General features: G+C 36.2%; 1 pseudogene; it reads right to left on the minus strand.

Moving 5' to 3' along the window:
- Window positions 1–8,340: 8,340 nt before the first annotated feature.
- LOC112401489 (heterogeneous nuclear ribonucleoprotein D-like pseudogene) lies at window positions 8,341–9,186 on the minus strand (annotated as a pseudogene).
- Window positions 9,187–20,110: the final 10,924 nt, after the last annotated feature.

Below are 20,110 nucleotides of genomic sequence, written 5' to 3' on the forward strand. Positions count from 1 at the left end.
TTTCTTTCTTTCTACACACACATCCTCTCTCTCACACACACAGACTCCTAGTCCAGAACTCTGTTTACAGAAGTCACTTACTAAAGACTGAATAAATGCCCAAATGGCTTGAGGGTGCTGGCAATGACATTTGTAGCTTCAAGCCATAGACATGGTGGAGGTACCCTCTGTGGATAACTGTAGTCACCACCAAAATAAAACACTGGAAATTTAATATGGATCCTTGTGATAATTGTTTAGAATAGTGTTTATGGGGAAGCAACATTTTTATTTTAAGTATACTTCAAAGGCTATCTTTATGAATGACCCAAATTGTAGCATATAATTAATTGTGCATTTACCTAAAACCTCAAAATTGAATCTTTGCTCATACTGTGTATGAAATGTCACATAGCTAAGTTTGGTTTCAGTTTCTTTTACTACCCTGTAGTGTCTAATGCTCCTTCTATTGCAATATTGTTTTTTAATGTAAAACTTACTCTGATTCTCATTTCCCACCTGAATCTTCCTGGTTTGTTTCTCCCATGGTACTCTCTAAAGCAACAGGAACAGATAATACTTTTCCTGATAACCTCAAAATCCATATAGGACCTTGGCTTTGAAGACAGCACACTGTTGGTGGATAAAAAGCAAGTCTCTCTTTTCAGTTCATTTTCAAGAATATGAGTTTTTCCTAGATCATAGACATTACTTGCACAGGCTCTTGAGAGTTCAGAAGTCCTCTAGGAAACTCTGTGTTTATGAATATGTATATACAAACACACATCTCTCTATGCCTTACTATATATCTGTTCACGTAGGATACACACAGATATGTTTTTTTTTCCCTCCATCTACTTCATTTGTTATTTCCAAGGTGACTCAGTGGCAGAAGGAATATTTCAGCTTCAATTAAGTCCCCCTTTTTTTTTTTGGTTATAGCATTTCCCCTCTTCTATCCTAGCACAGTTTGTGGGGGAAGGTGTTCTCTAAAGACATTAGCTGTTGGTAGTTGTTGTCTTAAGAGATTTCTGAGTCCCTGTTCAGGGATTTTAATTCACTCCATCTCTAGCTTCTAAAACTAGCCTCTCCTGACATTATTTGTGTTCTGTATTTCACTGAGGAAACGTCATCTAATCCAATATCTGCTGCAAACTTCAGGTTTGGAATAAAGCTTCTTATACACACATACATGCACAAGTGCACACATAGGTGGAGATAGTTTTAAAAAATTACCTGGCAGGCTTCCCTGGTGGCGCAGTGGTTGAGAGTCCACCTGCCAATGCAGGGGACACTGGAAAAAAAAAAAATTACCTGGCAAAAAAAATTCTTAGCTTTGGGTCCAGCTTGATGTAAACACAGATTAATGTGTTTTATAAATAGGTGAGCATACCAGTTAGGAATAACATATAAGCTGGTATAGTTGGTGATGACATTATTCTAGACAGTTTTTACCATCATTATTTTAAGATATAGCGAAAAGGTAAAGATACTCAATAAAGAGGCTCACATATCAGAATTAGGAATGTTTCCTAAATGCAACATCAAGAAAAAAGTTCAATTTGCTCTCTCTCCCTCCAACTTTTCACAAATTTGCTCTCCATTTTCCATTTATATTTTGGGAATATTTGAAAATAATATTTGTCAAAGCTTAAAGATGAAGTTTCCTAATACCAGACAAAAGGATTAGTCTCTTTAAACCTAATTTTGGTGCTGTGTCCCCTCTCTTTTTTTTTCTTTATACCAACACAACACGTTTTTCTATAGTATATTTTTGGTCGGTTGAGCATTCAGGACCAAACATCAAGAGTACTGTATTATCTTTTTTTCTCGGAACTTAATTATTTTTCATAGAAAAACTGAGTGTCATGGCAGTTTCACCATTTGAAAATGTATCCTTTACTTACATTTCAAAGTAGTTTTCTTGTTCTCCAATTTATTTTTACTCTTGTTACCACTGCCATCTCACCTTCTGTCCTAACCACTTTATGTTTAATCTATATGTTTCTGGACTTTATTATCTTTACTTGAATATGTTTTCTTAGAAGACCTTGAAAGTGGTAGTCTGACTTAGTTTGCATGTGATGTTATGCTGAGAGAGGAAGTGTCATCCAGGAAAAAGCATACGGGCCCTGGAGAATTAGAAAGAGCTGCAATCACAGCCTGAGCCTGCCACTGACTAGCTGTGTTTTTATATACAAATAACTATGGCTTCATTATTTATGTAGTATAACCAATTATATATTTCTTCAAATAGTCATTGTGTAGGTTAAAGTAAATAAGATAACACATGTAAACATTCAGTGCAGGTCTGGCAAATAGGCAGTACTTGGAATATGGTAGTTACTATTATTTTTATTATTACTGTTGTTTTTTGTTGGGGGGGCGTTCTTTTTGTTTGTTTTTTTAGATTGTGAGACTAGGGAGAACGAATCAATCAGCCTACTCTACTGCTTGATATAAGGCGTGGCAAACAGATTTCAGTTTTGTCCCTGATTGCCTCCAAGGGCTAGGAAAATTACTCAAATCTTTCTTTCTCTCTGTATGGAAGAAAAACTCATCTACATAGAGAGTAGGGATGGCTATTAGCTGATTAGTTTTCTCCAAAGATGTTGACCTTACAGTAATCTGTAAATACTAGGTGGTAGTGGTTATTTATTTTTTTCAAATGAAATATTTTTTAAGGTTTTAATAATCAGTTACAAGTCCTGTGTGTTCATGTGACTGTATAAATGTAATTACAAAAGTGAATTTCAGCCGAAAACTTTTGGAGACAGCTACCATGTGTCTTTTCCCTGTAAGCAATATATGCTTATCGTTTTATTTTTTTAGGTGCCTTTTTAGCACTTCTGTGACAACCCTTCCCCCAAGCAAATCAGGGAGTATCAAAGAACAGTGGGGGCTATTAAAAATGGTATTCTGGAACATCATTCAGATTCCCTTAGGGAACCATTTTGACATTTTATCAGACTGTGTCTAGTAGTCTACAGAGCTTTTACTTATATTTAAGACTCAAAATCCATAAACATCAATTGTATATTTTTGTTGTATTTGCATTTATATAGATCCTTTAATATATTTTATATCATAGTTCTTTTACAGACCAATGAATTCTATAATTTTATAGCAAGGACTATAGCTAGCAAAATTGACAGCTATTATTTATGAAAGTCCCCGTTTCACACACTTCTGCATGTAAGAAAAAATGTTGCAGATTATAGAAAAGTGTAAATGGAGAGGAATTAATTAACACCTATCAGTTACTGTCTTTCAATGTCAACAGTGATTGTAAAACATATTATACTGAATAAATGGATATTAAGGGATTTTTATCAGCTCAGGAAACCAACTACATTCATCTCAAGTATCATCACATCAGAGCTCCCTTCCATAGTATGAGGATAGGCTTTTGGCTATGATATATTTCTAGAAGTGGCAAACATTTATTCACAACTTGAACCCTTGGCTATATAAGGGATGCTTGAAAGCTATGTATCACTAAAAAGGATTCTAAGCAACCATTAACATAAAATATAGAATCTTGTCTGCACTTCAGGGCTAGTTTCACAGCAGACATTTGGGAAGATTTACCATGTATTTGTAAGAATACAGATTGTAGAATTAGCAAGTGAGAAATCTAATGATTGGGGGAAAGGAAAAAAAAGAGACAATTTATAGAAAATGTAATTTATTCCATAAATTACAAATTTTACTATTTTCTAAGCTCAATTCCATCTCCAATGTCCATCTTTTTAAAAAATATTGCATGCCTTACAATACTACTGTATCATAGTGTGTTAACTAGCAGAGGGGTCTCCTCTACTTCTCTGAAAAGAGATGTTTGATTTTTCATATAACTTAAATTCAATGGAAATATGCTTCAAGGGCTACTATAAAATTTTTTAACTAATGCTGTTTTATACAGTTGAGGATCTTTGGGGTATATATGAAGTAAAAACTGACTGGTTCGGGGCTTCCCTGGTGGCGCAGTGTTTGGGAGTCTGCCTGCCAATGCAGAGGACACGGGCTTGTGTCCCAGTCCGGGAAGATCCCACATGCCGTGGAGCGGCTGGGCCCGTGGGCCATGGCTGCTGAGCCTGCGCGTCCGGAGCCTGTGCTCCGCAACTGGAGAGGCCACAACAGTGAGAGGCCCGCGTATCGCAAACAAAACAAAACAAAACAAAACAAAAAAACTGACTGGTTCATGTGAATATTAACCCTATAGTCAAAAAGCCCTAGAGTTGAATGAGCTCTTCATATGACACTTATCACAGAATTAAGAATCTGAAGGTTAAAAGGTTTCTGCCATAAACTGAATGTGTTCCCCCTCAAATTCATTTGTTGAGACCTAATCCCCAGTGTTGATGGAATTTGAAAGTGGGGTCTTTGGGGGGTGATTAGATCATGAGGGCAGAGCCCTCAGGAGTGGGATTAGTACCTTTATAAAAGAGACCTTAGTAAGATCCCTTAACCCTTCTGCCACGTGAGGACAGTGACAAGATAGCCAGCTTTGAACCAGGAAGCCAGTGCCGGACACCAAGTCTGCCAGCATCTTGATCTTGGACTTCTATTTAGTTATATCCATGGGATTCATCATTAGAATCCAAGTGAGGAGCTTTACAGAATAGATTCCTGGCTCCAAACCAGACCTACTGAATAAAGTTTCCCCGGAGTTATAGAGTGCAGGAATTTTTTTCCAGTGCCTTCTAAGGAATTCTTATGACAAGCCAGGTTTGAGAACCATGGATTTAGACCAAAGACAATAGAATTTTATCTCTAAGTATATTCAGAAATGGGGATTCCATTAAATCCATAGATAATATGTATTTGGAATTAGTTACACTGTCATGACATAATTTTAAATGTCTTTTTCCTGAAAAGCAAAACTATAGACTCCAGCTTGACTCACCTCAGAAACTGCATCTAGCTTTGCTCGCTTTTCTTTAGGAGCTACTCAAAATGTTAAAGGGTTGTGTTTAATTATCCCTCAGGCAGATTTTCTCTATAATAACCCAGTCCCCTTAAAAATTTCTTTTATAAGTCCTATTTTCTCACTCTTTAACAGCTTTTGCTCTTCTCAAAAATCTAGTTTCCTCAAATATGGAGATGTAAACACCAGTAGCATACAAACTCTGAGAAGAATAAAGTTGACTAATAACTAGTCTTACTAGAATATCCATTTCTAATGTCAGGAATTTAAACTTGGCTGTTTCAATTTGGGTCAGCCATTAGGGCTTATAATTATTGCTACATAAGCATTTCTACAGTCAATCCAGACCTAATGAAAATATGACTTAGCCATTATCCTAAGAACCATAACAAACTCTTGAACTGGGACTTTCACATCTTATTTTTTTTTAAGATAGCATCTAAATACATACATATACATAAACACATGCATAGCTGTCTGAGGGTTAATAGGACCACTGTGATCAGAAATAGTTGATTTGACATAACTCTGACATTGCATAACCTAATTTCTAACAACTAAATTAAATTCCTTGAACTAAGCATAAGACCTCCACATGAAAAATAATGAATTTAAGCTAATTTGCTGAACTTACATGCTGAAATCTGAACCAATCCCTACTTGTTTTCTACTGAATTTTTTAACCTTAATCAACAAATGAACCAGCTGGAACAGGAAAAAATAAATTTATATAATTTCTAAAACTGAAATATCAAAACATCTGCTACACTGATTCTGAATTGGCTGAAACTTTATTTAGTTTAATTCCTTAGTTCAAAGAGCCAAATGTGGATATAGCTATATTTTGTCTGGCTCAATAGACAAGTTAATTCTCAGTGGGACCAGTAACAAAAGCTCTTAATCAAAATCACCTAGCTTCATCAAGTTAACTCTGGTAAATTAAAGCCGATTCCTCCTAAATACTTTCTGTTGGAGGAATCTGTATGTTTGTCCTTGGTCTTGGATACATACAGACAGACAGATTCATGATTTCAACTATTGCATAATACCATTTAGTTTTGTGAATTTTCTTATTAGCCTACCTGGGGATTCTCTTTTACTTTGTAGCAACAGAGCATACCTATTTTTATAGAGTTTTCTAAAAAGAAAACATTATGTGGAACAATATTTAAATTAACTCAGTTGATTGATCTCCTGGTATTTTCAAACTGCAGTTTGATATAATATACTGTAGTACCAAAGGGCAATAAGCATCAAAATCTCCATTGCAAGCCTATTCTGGAGTGTGTGTATGTGTGTGTGTGTGTGTGTATAACACCTGATTTCTGTACAGTTATTTCAACTTTTCAAAACAGTTTCACATCTATTATTCCATTTAATCTCCATATTCTTAACAAAGTGTATTTATATATTTAAAATTCCTCCACCATCAAAGGAATACAACTTGCTCAGATATTTAAATAATAAACATTTCCTACTAAAAATGAAAATAATTACCTCATGTTTTATGTTGCCTCCTCCTGTTTCTTTCTCTTATTCATAATACTGTATCTGCTTCTCAGTTTTGCTCCTCTGTCATTATTCAATATTTGTTTTTAAGTTCCTACTCTGTGCAAGAGCTGTAGTTTGCTATCAAGCTATCTAGCTTGCTAGATGCTAAGGAGAATACAGAAAAGAGTGCAATATATTTAGCCTCAGGATATTTGTATTCTAGTAAGGAGAGTAAATACATATGATTCTTTCTAAGTAAAATTGACTTCCTCCTCACATTTTTTTTGCGGTACGCGGGCCTCTCACTGTTGTGGCCTCTCCCGTTGTGGAGCACAGGCTCCGGACACGCAGGCTCAGCGGCCATGGCTCACGGGCCCAGCTGCTCCGCCGCATGTGGGATCTTCCTGGACCGGGACACGAACCCGTGTCCCCTGCATTGGCAGGCAGACTCTCAACCACTGCGCCACCAGGGAAGTCCCCTCCTCACATTTTAAATTTAGTCCCACCAGAATCTTGGTTTCATGTCTGTCTTTCCTTCTCGACAATGAGTTACCTGAAGGCAGAGATTGAGTTTCATTGATATTCGAATCCTAGCATGGAGCTCAGTGTTAGGCATGTATATTTTTTGTTTCATGTAACTCCCTGTTTTAAATCCTTTAATTTCTCCTTATTGACTTAAAGATAGACTTCAACCTCTTAGCATGTAATGTAGGCCCTTTGTAATTTAGGTTTGCACTATCCTATATGATAGCCACTAGCCACATGTATTGAGCACTTGAAATGTAGCTAGTCTGAACTGAGATGTGGTGTAAAAGTAAAATACACACTAGATTTCAATGTCTTAGTACCAAAGCAATGATGTAAAAAGTCTCATGAATAGTTATCTTGATATCTTGAAATGAAATTTTGTTTATATTAAATAAAGTTTATTATTAAAATGAATTTCATCTTTTTTTGCTTTTAAAAAATGTGATTAGAAAATTTTAAATTACATATGTGGCTTGCATGAGATTCTGGCAGACATGCTCAAGCCCCCTGCCCACCTCCTTTTCCTTATTTTCCATATGCACTTTGTTTCCGCCCTTAAAAACTTTCTTTGCTCTCTTCCAAAAGTGTGTGCTCAATTCCTGCTTCAATTCCTTTGCATGTCTGCTTGGTATTCTCTCTCTTCTTAGCACAGTCCATTGGCAAAGGCCTATGTATGCACTCCACCTTGGACCACTCCCTCTCAAGACCTGTTTTAGATGCCCTGTGTCTGTAATACCACATCATCCTTCACAAAGCCTTATTTAGGACTTACCACACTATATTGTGTTTCCTGGTTTACTTCTGCCTCTTTTAACACTGGGGCTGATTCTCTCTGAATCTCCTGCTTTGAATATACTTTCTGTCTTAGAATAACTCTTAATGTTTGTTGAATGAAGGAAGGACCTGGTTGAATAGCAAATCTAAAGGGAAACTTTAAGGTCTGAATGTGGATGATAGTTCTAACCCAAAACCACCACCCTAGACCAAACAACAAACAAAAAAAAGGACCCCAAATTCTCCCACTCCTCTCACCGAAAAAAACAAAACAAAATACCAACACGGAACAGAAGCCACTATAGAGCTGCATATAAAGCTAGTAAACATTTATTTTTTGAGAAAACATTAACTTTCATAAAATAAAAGTCTCAAATCCTTGTGTTATCTTCTTGTTGCTCCAATGTCAAAAGGTTATGGAAAATAAAAACTGGTTCTTATAAACAGCTGTAAACAGTTTCAAAAGTTAGTGACAACGTCCTACTAAACAGTCATTCAGTCATTTCTTATTTCAGTAACATAACTTTTTCTTTCGAGGTTAGAGTGACTCTGCAGTGGCTTCATTCTTCGTCTTCAGAAAAGCTGGTAAACCCTTGGTAAGCAGTACCAAAGGGAGCCGCTTCGTTTACTTGCACATTTTAATTAGTAAATGCAGTTACACACCCATGGATCCCATAGTTACGGCTAAGCAAATAATCTCCACCATAGGTATTAAAAATTGGCTGATTATTGTAGGCATTAGGGAAATAGCCATACATTTGATCAGGAAAATTAAACCCTTCATTACTGGTTGAGAAGGGAACAGGCATAAAAACAGTAGAAAGGCTTCTGCCACCTCCGCCTCCAACTGCCCCGCAAACATTTGGGTCTGCGCCAAAAGCATTTGGGTTTGCTCCGCAAGGACTTGGGTTTGCCTGGAAGCTTCTTCCTTCCCAGTAGTTGCCTAGCCTGGCAAATGGAACATCTCTTCCTCCTCTGCATTGTGACTTGAAAGATTCTTTCGGGAGTGCAATTTTTATTTCACACCACCCAGAGTCAGTCAGATGGTACCTGGCTTCTAACAGCCTTCTCACTGGTTTGTCATCAGTATATGTGATAAAACAGAAAGCTCGTCTTTTCTTTGTTCCTTTATACACTGGAAGCTCAATATTCTCAATCACACCAAATGCCCCAAAATACTCTCTGATTTTTACTTCAGACATACGAGGATTCAACCCTCCGACAAAAACTTTTCTTGGCAGAGATATAAATTCTATGGTTTTAGCCCTTTTAAGATCGATTGTTTTGCCATCCAGTTTGTGCTCTTTGACTTGGAGCACCTTTTCAACGGTGGCATGATCTTTAAAAAGCACAAATCCAAACCCCCTGGGAACACCACTGACTGGATGGGTTTTAATAGTAAAGTCTATTATCTCGCCAAATTGGGCCAAGTATTCAAGAAGAGCTTGCTTACTGGTATCGTGGGGTATTCCACCGATGAACATTTTTCTGGCGTCATAGAGATTCTTGGTGACTTTGATTAGGAGTCCCTCAGGGAGCTCGTGTCTGTTGTCCATTTTGCTTATCTCAAAGCTGTTGGCGTCCACCGAAGAGAGGCTGGCGGTGGCGCGGTGTAGTCGGCGGTAAGCTGTCAGGCTCCGGCTCAACTGACAAGAGAGGGGAAATATGGGAATTGGCCGGCGAGGTGACGCGAGAAGTACGTGGTGACGTAGGACCACGAGAGCGAGCGGTTTGAATTTTGAAATGGGCCGTAAAGGCAGTGCGTGCCGGAAAACGAGCCGTGTTTGCCCCGCAGAAGTTGGCTTACTTCCGGGGTCTGATGTTTCTGCCCTTAAGACAAAAATAATAGCCCAACAAAATGAAAGTTTGTCACGAACCGCAGCCACTCCTCATCTTGTTCACTTCGGATCGCGTCTCCTTTAAGTTTTGTTACAACTCATTAGTTCTTTCAAGATGGAGCCTTTTGTTCATTGCTGTCCTTTTCCGTCCTTTTCGTATCCGTGTCAGTATTTGGGGGCAGGGATGGGAAAGGAGTCGAGGCTGGTAGACTGGAAAGCAGACTATCGGGAAAGCACAATGCCTGTTGGTTACGCTGAAGGGACCTAAAAATCACATTAAAAAAAAAGTCACAGCTTCGTAGAGATGTAATTTACATACCATCCAATTCGCCCTTCTAACGTTTTTAGTATATTTACGGAGTTGTGCGATCATTACCACTAATTTTAGAAACTATTTATACCCTGAAAAGAAATTCTGTACCCCATTAATTAGTCACTCCTCATTTTCCCCTCAACCCTCCCAAATCATACAATCTGTGGCCCTTTAGGTCTGGTTTCTTTCACTTAGCCCAGTGTTTTCAAGGGTCATCCATGTTGTGGCATGTTTCAGTATTTCATTATTTTTTTTAAGGCTGAATAATATTCCATTGTATGGATATACATTTTGTTTATGTGTTTCTCTAGAATAATATTTGAAAGCATTGATATTGTTATATTATTCCATATCTGCATCATAGTTAAAATAAGTATAAGGGGGTTTTCTGTCAGTCATTTGCATTTCTGATTTCTGGCATGGTCAGTCAGTATAGATAGGATTTGTCACAATTATCTAGATTATTGAGGTGGTATTTAATATTAGCTTAACCCTTCCTTCCATTTGAAGACAAAAACTCAAATTTTTGAACGCCTTAGTTTGGCTACTTTCTTCCTTGGTCATTGCCTTATCCAACGTAATCCAGTAATTTGTGTTTGTCTTCTTCCTTCAAATATTAGATTTTTTGAGGGGAGGGTTTTTTAATTATTCCACAGCATCACCCCACAGATTCTGTCTCTACATACTTAGACTCAGTGAATTTCTGCGATTACTCATTTAAAGAAAATATCCTATTGTTAATAATAATACCTGCTTATTTCTCTCTGCAAATATGTGTACTTGCTATCATTTGGAGATAAGAGAAAGGGAACTGTAATTTAAAAACTCCCTCTATGAAATTAAACCATAGGGAAAATGAATTTCACAGCAAAGGTAAAGTTAAAAACTCTAGGGAAAAAAAGCCCTGGCTCACATTTTAATTATAAACTATTTGAGGCCCCATCTGCTCCCACCTCTCTGATGTTATTCCACATACCTGTGCCTTTGTTCATTCTGAACATTCTTCCTCAAATGCCTTTGTTTTCTCCTCTGCCAACCACCCCATCCTCATTCTGTCTGCCTAACCTTTATAGCTTCCTCTAAGAGCCTCCCCTCTGTGAACCTATTATACCCTTTTTATACATTTTTATCAAGATGTATATATATATGTGTCTGTCAGCTTCTCATGGACAGACACGGTGCCATACTTAACCTAAAGGTTTCAACACAAAGCATAATACATATAATACCTGGCACATTTTTTTAAAAGGAACTCACTAAATGCTTGTTGAAATAAACTAAGCATTGGAGTTCTGTGGGCCACATTTTTGAAAATCCTTGGTCTAACTGGCCTCTGAGAGGATGAACCTGTTGCAGATAACTTCCTGAATGCTGATCTGCCACAGTTTTGGAGATCTGACCTATCTTCTTATGGAAGAGGCTGCAATATTGAAATTTTCTTATTTTGGGATCATCTGTAAACCAACTGAGAAAACCACAAAGAAGCCAGAGCTCCCTTTAGCTCCTGCTTTCCCTAGAATGAGACTCTTTTTCTAGGGGCATTATACCCTCTGTATTTCTAAACTAATGAGGCACCTTGATGGCTAGTTATTTACCTGTGGCTCTTTTTCTAATTAAGCCATGGCTGATGTCATAGTTTTGACCCCTGTGAGGGCTGGTTAGCTTTATTCAATTACATGGCTACAGGCTGCTCTCATGGCCCTAGTCCTTGCCCTTGCAAACACATGTTCCAAGGGGCTGCTGGGTCAGAGCACATCAATGAATCAGTGAAAAGACAGTCCTCACTTCTGGATACACAATTCAAAGCCTTTAACCTACTGATCTTGGGTCAGTAGTGTCATACTGGTACATGAAATACAGTACATGATTACTGTAATTACTTCTGAGGCAGTAAAATGGAACATTTTAAAAAAGATTGTGTCTACTCCTTGTCCCCTAATGAAAATAATTATGCTCACTGAGGTACTGTCCTCTCACACACATGCTCCGTGATCTTTAGCTGTCTAAAATGTTTTAAAATGACTCCTTTCCACTGTAATGTCTAAAGAAATTAAAATCTGTACTGTTTAGCTTTAGTTTTTCATGGCGACGGTGCCACACAACATAACATATTTTAGGTATTGAAATACTGTCATCAGATTCCTAATGTTAACTCTCCTTATGAGCAGTACAGTAACAATAATTCTGACTAGCAATTTATTCTTATTCCACATTAAATCAAAATACACATATATTGGAGAATTGAAGGAACTGGAGATTTCTTTAAGAAATGAATAAATGAATGAATGAATGTTAGGCACCCAGACAGTTATCAAATGTATTTTACAAAAGTGGACTGCTTGTAAAAAAAAAAAACCCATAACACAAAGATCAAGTGGCAAAGAAGCTAGGGATATAAAGTCAGGAATTGCTGCTTTTGGGGGTAGGGGGACCAAGAGCTATAATACATGCAGGCTGTCATATTTTTTGTATTTTAGGGAACATGGGATGCCTGACCTGGGTTTGTTTTACTGTGATCTAGACCATGCCTGCTGTATTTATAGCTCTTAATTTGATTGTCCCTTGGATGTTAGTATCTTATTTATAATTGTTGGAGAATGGGGGAGAAGATGAAGGATGACATATGCCTTTAGAATTAATCTGCCTCTCTTATCATGGGACTCAACGTAGGCAGAAGGATGCTGTGGGACCCATAAATCAGGAAGGTAACCTGGATGTATCCTGATTTGATATGCTGGCATAGACCTGTCTCTGTGATAATATATTCTTTAATGCTCTGTTGAACCTGTTCTCTTTAGTGAAATGAAAATGCATGTGTTTGACATACTTGGTCTAGTTAGTTGTTTGATAAAGTGAGATTTCCCTTACTCTTTTTCCTCTTCATTTTCCACAGAAACTGCCAGTGTCCATTACTTAAATTGAGAGCGCTAGCAGATAGTTTGAAAAATGATCATTTAGGAAATACTGTTCTCTGCTAAATTTGAGTGTATCCAAATAGTGATCTAGCTGAATGTAGTCCACTGGACATAGACTAAAAATTAATTTGACATCAAAATTTTTTAACAGGGCTTCCCTGGTGGCGCAGTGGTTGAGAGTCCGCCTGCCGATGCAGGGTACACAGGTTTGTGCCCCGGTCCAGGGAGATCCCACATGCCACGGAGCGGCTAGGCCCGTGAGCCATGGCCACTGAGCCTGCGAGTCCGGAGCCTGTGCTCCGCAACGAGAGAGCCCACAACGGTGAGAGGCCCGCGTACTGCAAGAAAAAAATAATAGTTTTTAACAGCTGAATCCAGCTGCCGGACTTTTGCCTAGATGACAGTTATTTAAAAAGTACTTTTTGCCATCTGCAAAGGAAGCAAATGTGCCAGGTTGTAGGAAGACCACATAAATGTGTCAGTTGCAAGAACTGCTTGACAAGACACGTGTAGGTATTAAAACATCCATTTCTCTTGAGAATACCACTTAACATAGGCAGTTCAATTATGCTAATCTCAGACTAAATATTTACAGGTATTTTTTAAAAGAGGGAAGATTGGTAGAGAGGAAGACTCATTCTCCATCACTATGCAATATATAGTAAAGGGAAGTCTACTGAGATGCACTCTGTGTCTCCCAGTCTTCCTTAGAAGAATTATGAAAGCCTCAAAGACTTCCTAGTTGTGTGTTTGGGTAGGATCTACCACGGAAGGAATGGGAGTCCATTCCCCAAGCACCTATGCATAACCTGGAGAATATTGGAATAACAGTACATGACCTTGTAATTCTCTTTTTCCCTCTTCACCTTCTAATTAGCCAGCGTCATCTCAAAGAATGGGGATGCCCTACAGATGTACAGATAAAAAGACAGATTCCAAAACTGGCTTTTTTTTTTTGATGTAGGTCAGAGTTGCCCACAACTGTTGAGTTCAATTAAAATCCATAAAGTTTGTAGCCTGTTTCGATATTTTGCCTCATCTAATTATTTATTTTTGTGGCTTTAACTTTTTGGTAGAGGGAAAAAGCTCTACCTGCCAACTCACTTTTTTTCTTTATAAAAGTCATTGGTGGAGGGGCTTTGCTTGCACTTTTTAAATTAATGGAATCTGTATTGCTTATACGTGAATTTGTAAAAGTCATAAAGGTAACCATACTTGCATATGAATCATGGAAATGTAGAGTTTAGATATTCTTGTTGTGCAAACATAGATATAAATAAATATAAGAAATCAACTTATACACTATAAGAAGTATGTGCATATAATGCTCTTTGAAGACTTATAAAGAAAGTCTGATTACTTGATTCATATACAGTCGTCCCTGAGTATCCTCGGGGGATTAATTCCAGGACCCCCTTCTGATACCAAAATCCATGGATGCTCAAGTCCCTTATCCACCTGTATACTTTAAATCATTTTTAGATTACTTATAATACTTAACACAGTGTAAATGCTATGTAAGTAGTTGCTAGCACACGGAAAATTCAATTTTTGCTTTTGGGAACTTTCTGGAATTGTTTTCCAAATATTTTCAATCTGAGTTTGGTTGAATCTGCAGATACAGAGAACCAGCTATACTATTTAATGTGAATTTCTTTCTAGTTATTTTTGTTGGGTCAAATAATTATCTATATTTAAATATTCATGGACTCTGGTCTTTAGTCTAAGAAATGAAAATACTGAGAAGAGGTTTTATTTCTGTCGTGCCTTTTTTTTTGGCTCATAAATAATTTTTTCACATATCTCCTCTGGGGAAAAATACACTGACCAACAATTTCCAGTCATGATTATTTGTTAATTCCTGATTTTGTGAAGAAGAACATGCTTAAAAATCAAAATATACAATCCTTGTGTTTCATGTCTCATGTCTAACCCCCTACCAGTTACAATCCACACATTCTAAGCTGATCACAGAAAGAACAGTTGTGGAGTCAGAATCACAGAGGTCTGTGCCAAGTGCATAGGACATGCAGAAAGGATTCAAGAATACAATCAATACCAACTGAGGTAGTATTGAGAATAGTCTGACAGAGATGGACAAAGGAAGGCTAATGCCGCTCCAGTGAAACCTTTGAGTCAGGTCCTAAGACAAGAGATGTTTTAGGTACATCTAGAACTAGAGGAATCAGAGATAAGAAAACAAATACAAACTTACAAGGATATCTTCTGGACTAAAACAAAAAGATGAAGATGAACACTGTGTTAGAAAGAAATGGAATATGGTGAATCAGTAGTCAGTTATAAACTAATTTTAGGTTTCTCACTGTTTCCTTTGGCATTGATTTGCTTCTGTATGGAAGTATTATCTGCATTAAGAGACAGTGGCTGAAGAATCCAAATACCAAGTATTTATGCCCATCCAATTGCTTTTTCTTTGTTCATGCAAATGGCAGGCTTTAGAATTCTGAACTGTATAGTTCCCAGTACTTTTGTATATGTGGGGAGCAATAATCCTTACCTGGCAGTTCATTTTTTTCTATCTGCCAATATCGAGTTTAGTCTTTCGCCAATGCAGACTCTCTGGCAGCAAACAACTACACAGGTTTGTCTTATCTTGTTTTTTCAGTCTCTGGTAATCAGGGCTTCATTTTTTCCCCTGACAATTTAATATCCAAATTATCTGTGCCTTCTCTTTGTAGATATTGTTTCCTAATAGATTGTCTATTCCAGCCTTAATAACCATTCCTAGGCTTGTCAGAAACTGAGCTTAAGGAAGAGTGTAGCACTTGTATAAATTCAATGTTTTCAAGCATTCAGCCAACACGTAATGAGCATCAGACAGAGAAGGGGGAATAATGGTATCTCAGGCAGAGAAAACAGTATGCACAAAAACTTAGATTTGTTCTTAGAGCAGTAGTGGGGTAGCTGGGGTGCCTTTCATATGAAAACATATGATAGGATGGAAATATGGGCCTTTTTGAGTATGTAATAAACATTTTTGAACCTTCATGTGTCAGGCACTGTACTAGGATTTTTGGATACAAGGATGAATAGAGAATTTTATGAACTAACAGTAGGATGGTGATAGGCTTATAAACTCAAGCTTCATTATAATGTAAATACAGTCATAGAGGTAAACACAGGTTGTTCAGGGAGTGGAGGAGGGGAGTACCAATCATAGCCTGGATGCAAGAAGGGGTAAGATGTCATGAAGAAAGAGAACAGAATGAGAAGCCAAGGGAGGCCAGCACTAAACCCCGAGATGCTCCAGCATTTAAGGGACCAGGGAGATTTTCACAGTGTATGGAGTTTATGGCAATTTAAAGTTGAAACCTATTTGGTCTTTAGAATGCTTTAGAAAAGTGCTTCCTCTTGAAGATTCAGAAAATGATTAAACTACAGTCACCATATTTAGTTGATTTCCCCTATAGAGAGTGATATATTTACATAATAACCTTTGTGTATCTTTGTGACCACACATGAATGAGCCAAAAATATATGGTTTTTGGCTTGAATTAACAGTCATTTATTTAAATACAAGGACACCAAAAGCAAGAGTAATAAAAGAAACATTTGTTTTATCAGACTTCATCAAAATTAAAACTTTTGCATTTCAAAAGCCACCATTGACAAAATGAAAAGGAAGGCCACAAACTGAGAGAAAATGTTTTCAAATCATATAACATCCAATAGTGAACTTGCATTCAGAATATATGAGGGGTATTTACAATTCAATTATAAGAAAACAAATAATGCAATTAAAAAATGAGGGAAAGATATGAATAGTAATTTCACCAAAAGAGATATTGAAATGGTCAATAAGCACATGAAAAGATGCATGACATAATTAATCATGAGGGCAATGCAAATTAAAGCCACAATAAGGTACTACTTCAAACCCACTTGAGTAACTATAATAAACATACATAAATAATCATAAGTGTTGGTGAGGATGTGGAGAAATGAGAATTTTCATATGTTAATAGTGAGAATGTAAAATGGCAAGCTGCTTTAGAAAACAGCTTGCTGTTTCTTAAAAAGATAAACATATTTACAATATGCCCTAGCAAATCAACCCCTAGGATCTACCCAAGAGAAATGAAAACCTATGTCTTGTGCACAGATGTTTATATCCGTATTATTCATGATAGCTCAAAAGTGGAAAAAAATGTCTATCAACTTGTGAATATATAAACAAGTATGGTATATCCATATAATGAAATATAAAGAAATATAAAATATAAAAGGACTGGGTACATAGATGAATCTCAAAAGCATTAAGTGCAAGAAGTCAGATGTAAAAGATCACATGTTGTATGCTTCCATTCACATGAAATGTCTAGAAAAAGGAAATCTAGAGAGAGAGAAAATAGAGTAGTGGTTGCTTGGGACTGGGGGTGTGAACAGGGAGCAACTGAAAATGGGTATGAAAAATTTGGAGGGATGATTGCAATGTTCTAGAATCAGATTATGTGATATCTGCATATCTCTAAACTTACTAAAATCATTAAATTATACACACAAAATGGCTTTATGGTATGTAAATTACACATTAATAAGCCTATTAAAAAACAAACAAAAAGTCAGTTATAAAACATGCCAGGGCTCCTCAAGTGAAAATATCATAAATGAGAATTAAGTAGTTGATTATATTGAAATGGTTATAACAATAGATATTTTGTATGGTTTAATCATAGAAAAATTAACTGAACACTGGAGAGTCTAAACTTAAAAATGAAATGAATTCCTGAAGTTCTAGAATTACCTATCCTTTATTTTGGCATGCTGAATTGTATGTTCATTTCTTTGTATACATATATTGTTCCAGTTTCCTTCAGATTTTTCTTCATGCTTTTGTGTTTTTAACCCTAGAAATATTAAAGGAAGATTTTAATATCAATAAAATGTTAAAAAATAATGAAGCAAGCATTTGCTTCTTGCATAAGATAATTTTGATTACATTTTCATAACCTATTTGAAAGATTTTATGTATAAATACACACACACAATTTGGTTTCAGATGTATGGAATTCCTGAAAATTCTCTAGGCTAACTTAGAAAACATCTCAATATATCTCAAGTTTGATCTATGTTGTAGTAGCAAATATATGTTGTTTATAGTGATTTAACATCTATATTCTAGAATGTTTCCTAGAGCAACTAGAAAAGTGCAATGGAATTTTGTGAGGAAATGCAAGGACCATGAAGTTTTAAAGTACTTATTTCTATGTATGCTATGAGTAGATTAGTTGACTTTTTTTTTAATAACAACTTTTGAAGTGTATACCCATATATACAAGTGTATGGGCTCCATTTTGACAAACTGAACAACTGATTTTTTAATTACAATTCTCAGGTGAAAGATGAATTTGGAAATATTCAGTAAGCAATGAAAAAACTTAATATAAATGTTGCAAAATAATTATAACATTTTGTTACTCTGAGGATTATTAATACTCTTTAACCACCTTAATGTCAGTCACATTCAGTGTTCTGAAATGGAGGTTCTGAGTCAGCCCACGGTGGAGGTGTATTTTTCCTTACCTTATTGTATCATTTTTTAGTTGTCTTATTGGATTTTGAGCATAAGAGTGCACCCGGCATCAGTAAAATCCTCTTAGAGGATTTTGTGAAGGCTTAAAGATTTTCTTGAAGAATATATATAGAAAACTATTTTCTTCAAACAGTTATAAGTTCAGAAGTCATCACCTATAGCAATATAAAACAAGAAACAAACCCTTTAATTTAGTTTTCTATTAACAGAGCAATATGTGTAAAATAATACCTAACATGGCTGCCAAATAGTTTATTGAATTACCTGCTTCTTCTCATTTTGTTTTCTGTGGTTCCACAGTAAACCTTCTGAAGCCTCACAAAAGAGAAACATTTCAACTTCCCAATATCTAAGGAGGTGAGTAGGAAACAGAAAGGGGGCTGATTTTTCTACACTTAAGGGAGAAGGGAGAATTTTCCTGGATCAGGTTTCTATCTTGGTCTGTTTGAATTAGATATTGCCTAGGTACATTCATGTATATTCCAAAAGAATCTCTGAAAAAAATATTTATACCTATAGTGGACAGCTTGGAAAGAAAGGAAGGAAGGAAGAAAAGTTTTATAGTTATATGGTTATAATATTTTATATATGTAGTTATATATGTGTATATATATATAGTTATGTATGTATATATATAGTTATTTGGGTGTAAAATATGTTTGAGAGATTCAGATTTTTTTTTTTTATAAAATAAGCCTATGTTTATAATTATGATCAAACAATGGAGCCACAAAATAGCCAAACTATGGATTTAATATCTTGTCACAATCTGGATTCTAGAAGGTGAAAGTTAACTGGTAATTGTAAAGGTCCTACTTCAAAAATATTTTGATTCAGAAAAGGTAGTATGGATGGTAAAAAGATTTCATAGTTTTATTTTTTTCAGACAGATTTAGTTGGTTTTTATTTTTTCAATAAAGATTTTTTTTTAAGTTGTAGAATAGTAGATTTATAGAAAAGATGCAAAGATAGTAGGGAGTTCCCAAATACCCAACACTCAGTTCCCCTTATAGGACTGTGGTACATTTATCACAAGTAAGGAACCAACATCTGTACATCACTGTTAACTAAAATCCACAGTTTATTCAGGTTTCACTAGTTTTTCCTTAATACGTTTTCTCTGTTACACTTGTCATGTCTTCCAGTCTCTTCTGGGCTGTGATAATTTCTCAGACTTTCCTTGTTTTTGATAACCTTGACAGTTTTGAGGAGTACTGGTTAGGTATTCTGTGAAACATCCCTCAGTTGGGGTGTCTCTGATTTTTTTCTCTTGGTTAGAATGGTGTGATGGGCTCTTGGGAGGAAAACAACAGAGGTAAGTGCCCTTTTCATCAGACATCAGATCATGGGTACATGCAAAGAGCATGACTTGGCACTGATGATCACCTTGATTGCCTTGGTGAGGCAGTGGTTGCCAGGTTACTCCAATGTAAACTACTTTTTCTCCCACTCCATACTCTACTCTTTCATGGTATAGTTATTTAAAAGTATGTTCTTTATGAAGTGGTTTTAGAATGACATTTTATTTCATCTTGCTTTTTGTCTAAGAGCAACATCTTTTTCTGATCTAGTCAGATATATCTAACCATTTACTTAATATGTTCCATGTGTGAGGCTCAATATTGCTTGTCTCTTAAAAAACAAAAGTCAAGATACAATTATGACTCTATTGATTCTCAACATGAATATTTTGATGTCATTTGATTATTTCTCTTCATGATATAGCAATATATGGTTATAAACTTACTCATTCTTTTTTTTTTTTTTTTTTTTTTTTGTACACGGGCC

This window comes from Neophocaena asiaeorientalis, unplaced genomic scaffold (assembly GCF_003031525.2).
Source record: "Neophocaena asiaeorientalis asiaeorientalis breed wild unplaced genomic scaffold, Neophocaena_asiaeorientalis_V1.1 scaffold535, whole genome shotgun sequence".
In the NCBI taxonomy this organism is placed as follows: Eukaryota; Metazoa; Chordata; class Mammalia; order Artiodactyla; family Phocoenidae; genus Neophocaena; species Neophocaena asiaeorientalis.